Consider the following 8679-nt stretch of genomic DNA (forward strand, 5'->3'; position numbering starts at 1 on the left):
AACATATTCACAGTATCTGGGATGAGGACACGACCATTTTTTGCCTGCCACACCCCTAAACATGAAGTGCCTATTCTAGGCAGTCATATTTCCTTACTTAACCTGTGATTCTCGTCCTCATTTTGTCACTGTGGATACGATCTTGTTGTTTTATGCATCTAGAAGTCAGCTCCACCCTTCCTTCCCACCAGCCCGTGTACCATCTAAACAAACTCTTCCCAGCTTTCAATGCTGAGTTTACATCACAGATACAACAAATCACCAGCACCTCCAATAAACTTCCCTTTCGATTTAGATCCCCATCAATATTTCATAAAATGATTTGTCAAGGAATATATTCTTCCTTATGTCCAAATAAAGTCTTTAATACTTTAATATTATCTTATGTATGCCAGGTTCTCAGGGGACGGGGAACACTGGCATAAATAAAAGATTTTATTAAAGAAAGTTTAATGAAGGAAATTTTTACAAGGTGTTAAAGGAATTGACAAAAAAGGGTGGAGCCAAGGACAAGCAACAGTGGGAAGAAAGCACTGGAGACAACACTGGGAAGAATAACCATCATCATTCCTAGGCCTGAGGACGGAGCAATGTTAGCTTGATTTTGAACTGTAGCTGTGGGAGAACCCACTGCATTCGAGTCAATTCGACTCATAGTGATCCCTCCCTGGGTTTCCAAGGTGGTATCACTATGGAAGTAGATTGCCCACTCTTCCTTCTGAGGAGTGGCTGGTGGGTTTGAATCTTCAGCCTTCTGGTTAGCAGTCAAATGCCTTAGGCACTACGCCACCATATAGCTTGCTTAAGTGTAAATCCAATTCTCTCTTCCTAACCAAAGTGTGAAATCTGAGCATAATTAAATGATAAGGGTCTAATTAATGATGCAGTGAGTCTGTTACTTTCATCTTTAGATATATAGTCAAATTAGATGATGTGCCATGCTAAATTTTGCATAACTCAAATAAGGTCACTGTCTCTGGTTATTAAGAGTGTGACTACAGAATGACCCCTAAGTTGAGTTGTCTCTTCTCTACAGAAACATTTGAGCTGGTGTAGAACCAACTTTTGTGACATTTTTGCTTACTCAAGATTTCCTACTCAAAATGAAGTCTAGTGAGGAGATGGCTGCATATGGGAAGGAAGTTAGTGACTTACCCTTAACAATGAATGACCTTCAGTGATAATATATTAGCAGGAATTACCATGAAAATCTTCTGACATAGTCATTATGCTGTCTCCAAAGGCAGCAATAATTCATAGGATTTTTGTTTGTTTAGTAAATAGGAAAGGAGAGTAACAATGAAATACATATGTTAAATTCATTTATCTTTTTCCTCCCAGCTGTCATGATGCTAATCAATTTTTGACAAGCGAACTCTTGTCACAGCTTTGACAGTGAATCATCACAGCTTATCACAGCTCATCTTACTTCCTTCTGTGAATGCTTCTCTGTCATGTTCCTTATTCCTCATCACCAATCAATAAAATTGGCATTATGATTACTGGCATATTGACATGCTCCTTAAAACTATGGAGTAGGCAAATTAGTAACAGACATCTCACTTTTGTGCTGGATTAAAAAAGACCCCCAATTCAAGCATGTTCTATAGAGATCCTTTTATTAAGTCTTAAACAGGACAAAGACAGGATAAAAACAATCACCCAGGATGAAGGAAACCATCAGCATGTACACAGTACAGGCGCCAAAAGGAGTCCTTGGACTCGTGGCTGGGACTAATTAAATATGATACAGGCAGGACTGCAGAAGCAAGGAAAGGACCATGATTGGAATACTGTACACAATTGCAGATTGCAAAGCATGATGGGATTGAGACTTGACTACCTGCCTACATGAGGCCCTAAGGCATAGTTATCAGGACTGGAGCTTTTAACTAAAAAGATAATATTCAGCTATTTTAGGTAAATCATTAAGGACACACCTAGACAAGTTCCCAGGTTCTTTGTGTGAGCCTGAGGCAGAACTGCCCCTCCATGGGCTTGCCTACCACTTCCAACCAGTCTTCTGGGGGTAACATACCTCTACCTGAGTTTGCCCCAGACTTGTCTGTGAGTAGCCACATTGCTGGCTTAATGGTCAGAAAGAACTCAAATGGTATTTGAGCTATGTCAAGACTCAGAATGGAGTTAGGGCTCCCATTGTAGACCACAGCCTTTTACAAATCAAGTGCTTTAGAATTTAAGCTCTACTATGCTTTGATTTTAAGGTTTTTCTTATCTAGGAAGCCAAATATTAACCATAATAACAAGTTTGACCTAAACTGCAAAAGCCTGTCAGAAACTGCTCTATAGCAATGTAAACTCGTCTTATCCTGCTAGAAAAGAACCATGATCTCCTAATTTAGATCTCAAAAAGCCTGTGACTGCAGGTGGGTGGAGGGCCAAATTATTAGTAACCAGGCCAAAAGTAAACTTGTATCAATTGATCTCAGGAAAGCGGGGCAGGTAGCGGAGTATCAATCAAGTTAAGATAAGCTAATGATTGCCCTCCTGTATTTCTCCCTCCTCTCCTCTGTATAAGTAGCTTTGGTGGTATAGTGGTCAAGGCATTTGGCTGTTAACCAAAAGTTTGGTGGTTCCAACCCACCAGCTGCTCCGCTGAAGAAAGACGAGTCAGTCTGTTTCGTAAAGATTTACAGCCTTGGAAACCCAGTGGGGGCAGCTATGAGTCAGATTCAATTCTGTGGCAGTGAGTTCTGTAACAAGGGAAAAGAGACAACAGGTTCAATAGAGACACTTTTATGAAGCCTTGGACAGGGCAAAGACAAAACAAAGATAATCATCCTGGATGAGGCACACCATCAGCAATGTAGAAAGCTGAGTGTGGTCTTCTGAGTCATGGCCATATGACTAATTATGTGTGATTTGAAAAAAACTGGGAATCATCACAAAGTCATGAATGGTGGCAGATCAGTTCGTCCCTGTTGCAGGCCGGACTACAGAAAAAGGGAAAAGATCATGATTGGGAATTGAAACTAGAAAAGGGTGATAGAGTTGGTTCTGGGCCTTGATTACCTGGCTAGGTGGTGGTCCAGAACAGGCTGTGACTTATGGCCATGCAGCCCAAGTCTTAACCACAAGGTGGCTATCAAACAACACCAAGACCCCAACCTTACTTTAAATCAGTGAAGGATACACTCAGGCAAGTTCTCTAGGACTTTGTGTGAGCATCCTCTACTTTAAACCATGCTCTTCCTGAAGACAAACTGCCCCCTCCCCAGGTTTGTCCTAGAACTTGTCTGTGCATAGCCACAATCCTGGTTTAATGGTCAGAAAGAACCCAAATGGCATCTGAAACTTATGTCAAGCCTCAAAATGGAGTTAGGGCTCCCACTGCAGACCACAGCCTTTCACACACCAAGTGCTTTAGAATTTAGGCTTAGATACATTTCTCTGTGTAAGCCTCATTGTACAGAGTTTCTTGGAACCATTTACTTTTTCTGGAATCAAAGTGGTCTTCCAGTGATTTTTAAAATTATTTTTAAGGAATAAAACATTTCATAGAATAAAGTAGCTCATGTTCAAAATACATTCAGAGAATTAAGGATCGAAATGCTGTTCCTTACCTACACTGCTTTTCTGTTTATGAAACTCAAAATAGTGTGACTCAGATTTGGGTTTAAGAAATTGAGAAGAAAGCTATTTTGGAATTATTGCCACAGTGCTACAGTCAGAAAAGATTGCCTGTTCAGAGTGGTTTGTGACTGGAGAATTGTACTTGTCAAAGCAAGTACGTTAGAGTAGCAAGAAATGTAAATGAGCGGAATACATTTCTGTCCTGAAGATGATGGAGCTGCCTTCAGCTCCTCTATTGTGCCAGCTCCTCTCAAGTCTCCTAAGGGCCTTTGCATAAGTGGCTACTTCCACTGTTAAAATCCTTCAAGTCCCCCCATGAGCATAAACTCTGAGTGACTTCCTGGAATACAATGGGTCCCCTCTCTATTGGACATGCAGTCCTAGCACTTTTGCCTCTGTAAAATAAGAAAGGGTTACTATGAATCAGAATCAATCTGAAGGCAACTGGTATTGATTACTGGTACTAAGGACAGAGTATTTAAACAAGATTTCCATCCTTCAAGAGCCCACAAGGATACAAATCATACAAATAATACAATGATACAAATAATTTCTTTCATATTATTATTATTATATAAAGAAGGAGAATTTTAATCCATTTCACCAATGAGATACATGAACTGCTTCATACAATAGTGCTGACTAAAGTTTCCTTGAAAAGCCAGTACTTGTATAAACACATGCATCCAACAGATTGTCCATCAGTCAACTCAACTAAATCAGTTATTTTTCCAAGTTGATTGTGTTAAATGAGCCCTTTGGCCATTGCTTCATCTGACCCAGACTTCTAGATAGCGTAACGCTATCTAGCCAACTATTCTTTAGACATATTTATCATAGTACCTTAGATTTTTATACAGCTTTACAATTTACAAAGTATTGATCTCATATTGAAGGCTTGTAAAATGAGAGAGGCAGGGGAAATAATCTTATTTGCAATTTAGAATGAACAAGTTTAGATTCAGAGGTGTTAGTGAACTATGTAAAGTTGCTAGAATTCAGCTACAAAAGATCATAACTCAGGTCGATTGATTCTTGATGCATAATATTAAATTGGAATCAGTCTTTTACTGCTATCCACGGCGTTTTGTTGTTAGGTTGTTGTTAGGTGTCATTGAGTTGATTTTCCATTCAGTGACCCATGTGACCGAGTAGAAGTGCCACAGTTGAAGGGTTTTTGGGCTATAATCTCTACAGGAACAGATCACCAGGTCTCTCTCCCATGGGGCCTCTGAGTGGGTTCCAACAGCCAACCTCTCATTTACCAGCTGAGCACATAATGGTTGTGCCACCAGGGCTTTTGAGACAAGGCCTTAGAAGATTCAAATTCAAAAAGTAACATGCAAAATAAGTAGGTCATTTTCTTCTTTTAATTAGTATTGCTGTAAAATTATTCTTACAATTAAAACACTTTTAATTATTGATTTCAATCCTCTAAATTCTTAAGTAAGGAGCACTGGTAGCATAGTGCCTAAGACATTTGACTGCTAACATAAGGAAAAGGCTGAGTGTTTCCAAAAGCAACAGTAAAAACAACTGACAGGGTAAGAAGCACAATCTAGGACACTTGACTTCTAGCCCAATTCTCTTTGGGGTGTGGAAGGTTATCAAAAACAACAAAGGAAAAATTTTGGAGGTAACAACACTGACTTTTGTTTCTTCTTCTGGAGAGATTACTGTAAATGTGATGGGGAAAAAAAGCAGGTGTAATTAAATTATTGATAAAAGTTTCTATCTTCAAAGAGTCAGTAAGTATAAAATAGAATTGAAAGCAACAGAGTTAAATCATGGTCTTTTTCTCATGATTTTGCCTATTTTTGACAAAGAATAAAAGTACATCTACAACCAAAGCAGTTTTTAAGTAAGAGGAATTGTTTAAACTAAACTATCAAGTCACTTCCATCTCATGGTGACACCACGTGTGTCAGAGTAAAACTGCGCTCCGTGGGGTTTACAGGGGCTGATTTTTCGGAAGTAGATTGTCAGGTCTTTCTATCACACCCCCCCCCAACTAAAGCCACCAACCTTGTAGTTAACAGCTGAGCATTAACATTTCGCCCACCCAGGGACCCAATTTGTCAAACTACCAATTTGTCTTAAATTAAGTGAACTATAATCAATGACACTATCAGTGCCTTAAGAAGTTTCTGTGATGATGATGTCACTGCCACTCTTTACATCTGATCACACAGCTTATCATTCATATGTCCCCCTACTATGTGTAAAGGTCACTGGGGGGCTACCAGGGTGAATCTGTGCAGAGTTCAGTAAGAAATAAAAGCTATGTATTTGAATTAATACAATGCAGAGTTCCAAGTCATTTAATCTGACCTTTAAGGGAAGCAGGGATGAGAGGAAGTGATCCTTTAAATAGAACAGCATGAGCTAAGGTGGAAAAGTATAAAGTTCCCAGGGTGACTGAAGACTAAAAGTTACTCCCATGGTAGAATATAGGGTGCCTTGAGAGGACAAGTAAGGAACTCTGGTGGCATAGTAGTTTGGCATTTAGCTGCTAACCTAAAGGTTAGTGGCTCAAATCTACCAGCCAGTCCATGGGAGAAAGATGAAGCAATATGCTTCCATAAACATTTACAACCTTGGAAACCCTGTGGGGCAGTTCTACTGTGTCGTATAGGGTCACTGTGAGTCGGAATCAACTTGATGGCAGTAAGTTGGTTTTTTTTTTAAACTTTTATTGTGATTTGGGTGAAAGTTTACAGAGCAATTTCACTTTCCATATAGTAGGTCACATCCATTTTGTTTCATGACATTGACTGCAATTTCCCATAATGCAACAGCTCCCCTCCCACTTCCACCCCATATTAACCTCTTCCCTGTGTCCTTACCTCCCATGCACTCCTGCCCCCTGAGCTGTCTCCTGGTGCATACACAGCCCTTCTATTGTCCCATGATTGCTCTCTCCAAGGAGGGTATCTACCTAATGTAAATAAATGTTCAGCTGATATTAGCCAGAAGCCACAGGAATGTGTTCATTCCATTCCAGACCTGAAGGGCACCTAGGGGCAGTCTCTGTGGTTCCATCAGGCTCTACGAGACCATCTAACCTGGTCCTTTTTTCTTCTTTTTCTTTTGGTGATTTTGTGTTTTGTTCCACATTGTTCTCCCACTCTATTCAGGATCTCCTACATAGATCTCCCTCTGAGTGGTTGACAGGGGTAGCTGGCACCATCTAGTTCTTCTGGTCTTATAGTTGTATAGGCTGAGGATTGCATGGTGTACCAGGTGCTTGAACTAATTGTTTCCATGCATCTGTGGTTTTATTCATTCTTCTTTGCCCTGGATAAGGAGAGACTCATTGTTGCGTGGCCGCTTGCAATCTTTTAAGATCCCAGTTGCTACTCGCCAAAGTAGGATGTGGAACAATGTTTCTGTGTAGTATGCCATGCCAAATGAGTTTGATGTCCCCTGCAACCATGGTCCTGAGCCCACAGGTCAAACTACTTGCTCCCTCTGGGTAGCTGGCTGTGGCCAAGAAGTGACTACAACCTTGTCCCTTGTCAGTTTTACTGTATACCTGGAATTCTTCCAGAACATACAAATCCACTTGTAGAAACATTGTCTGCCATTGGTTTTGGTTTTGAGGGGACAAATGGAGTCCCTGGATGGTGCAAATATTTAACACGCTTGGCTGCTAACTGAAAGATTGGCAGTTTGGTACACCAGAGACCTCAGAAAAAAGGCTTGGAAATTCTACTCTGACTCACATGGAGTCACCATGAGTTCAGGGCCACTTGACAGCAACTTTTTTTTTTTTTTTTTTGGGGGGAGCAAAGGGATATAAAGTTTGTAAAGAGAGATCATCAAAGCCTTGAATGTCAAGGAGTTTGGACTTTAATTAATAAGGAATGGGAACCAAGGGTAGGTTAACTCAAAATAAAAGTGTAATGACTGGTCTAGAATTACATCCACTCCTCAGTTGCTGACTACCTTGTTGTCTGGCATTTCACACTTATGACAATAATAAAAATGTACTATTCGACTATTTTGTGCATTAATGAAATATGTCGGCACTAATGATTATTGAAGTGTGAGGTGAGGTATTGCTGGATGTGATAGTTAAGGTTGTGTCAACTTGGCTGGGCCGTGATTTCAGTGGTTTGGCAGTTATGTAATGATGAAATTTGGCAGATATGTAATGATGTAGTCATCCTCCATTGTTTTTTAAATCTGATGTGGTCATCGTCCATTTTCATATGCCGATTTCCACATAACACCCTGGTCTTTGGAAGCTAACCATGTTGTTAATTGAGGAGGTGGTGTACTAAGCCATAAAACACAATTGTGAGAGAATAGCTGTCATCCACGATAAGCTCAAGTTACTGGGGATGGGTGGGGGATGGGATGGAAAAAGTTCTAAACTGTTGCACATATTTCAGATCAAATAGTAATTTCATAAAAAATTGTGTAGTATGTTCAATCACTGACAGATATTTATATTTAAAAAGAGAGTCCAGAGCAATTTATCTCATAATTAAAAAGTAGATAAAATAAAAGGAATTAATGGTCAATGTGTAGTTTTTAACAGGTTGTAAATATAGAAATATATGTATATTTTTCAAAGTAGAATATTAGATTGTTTTTAAGGATTATAATGGTTACCTAAGCCAGACAGAAGGAAAAGTATGTGAAAAACAGAATACAAAGATTTTAAGAGGTAATAAAAGAGCAGAGAAATAACCATTCCTTTTCAAATCATCTAGGTTGGTCCCCACACTATAGCTCTTTAACTGGTAAAGGTGACTGTTAGGGATAATAGCATTCATACAAGCATTCATAGTATATTTTGTGGCACAGTGCCTTCTGCTAACCAGAAGGGTGGTGGTTCAAACCCAGCTGCCACTCCGTGGAAAGACGGTAATCTAATTCTGTAAAGATTTACTGGTAAATCTTTACCGAAGTAGGTTGCTGAATCTTCCTTCCTTGGAGTAGTTGGTGGGTTTAAACCACCAACTTTCTGGTAACAGTCAGATGCCTTAGGCACTACACCACCAGAGGTCCTTGATTCTGACTCATTCCAACCCCCATTGGACTTCCAAGGTGGTAAATCTTTACAGAAGGAGATTG

The sequence above is a fragment of the Orycteropus afer genome, unplaced genomic scaffold (assembly GCF_000298275.1).
Source record: "Orycteropus afer afer isolate SDZICR_OR568_19922 unplaced genomic scaffold, OryAfe1.0 scaffold00296, whole genome shotgun sequence".
NCBI classification, from domain to species: domain Eukaryota; kingdom Metazoa; phylum Chordata; class Mammalia; order Tubulidentata; family Orycteropodidae; genus Orycteropus; species Orycteropus afer.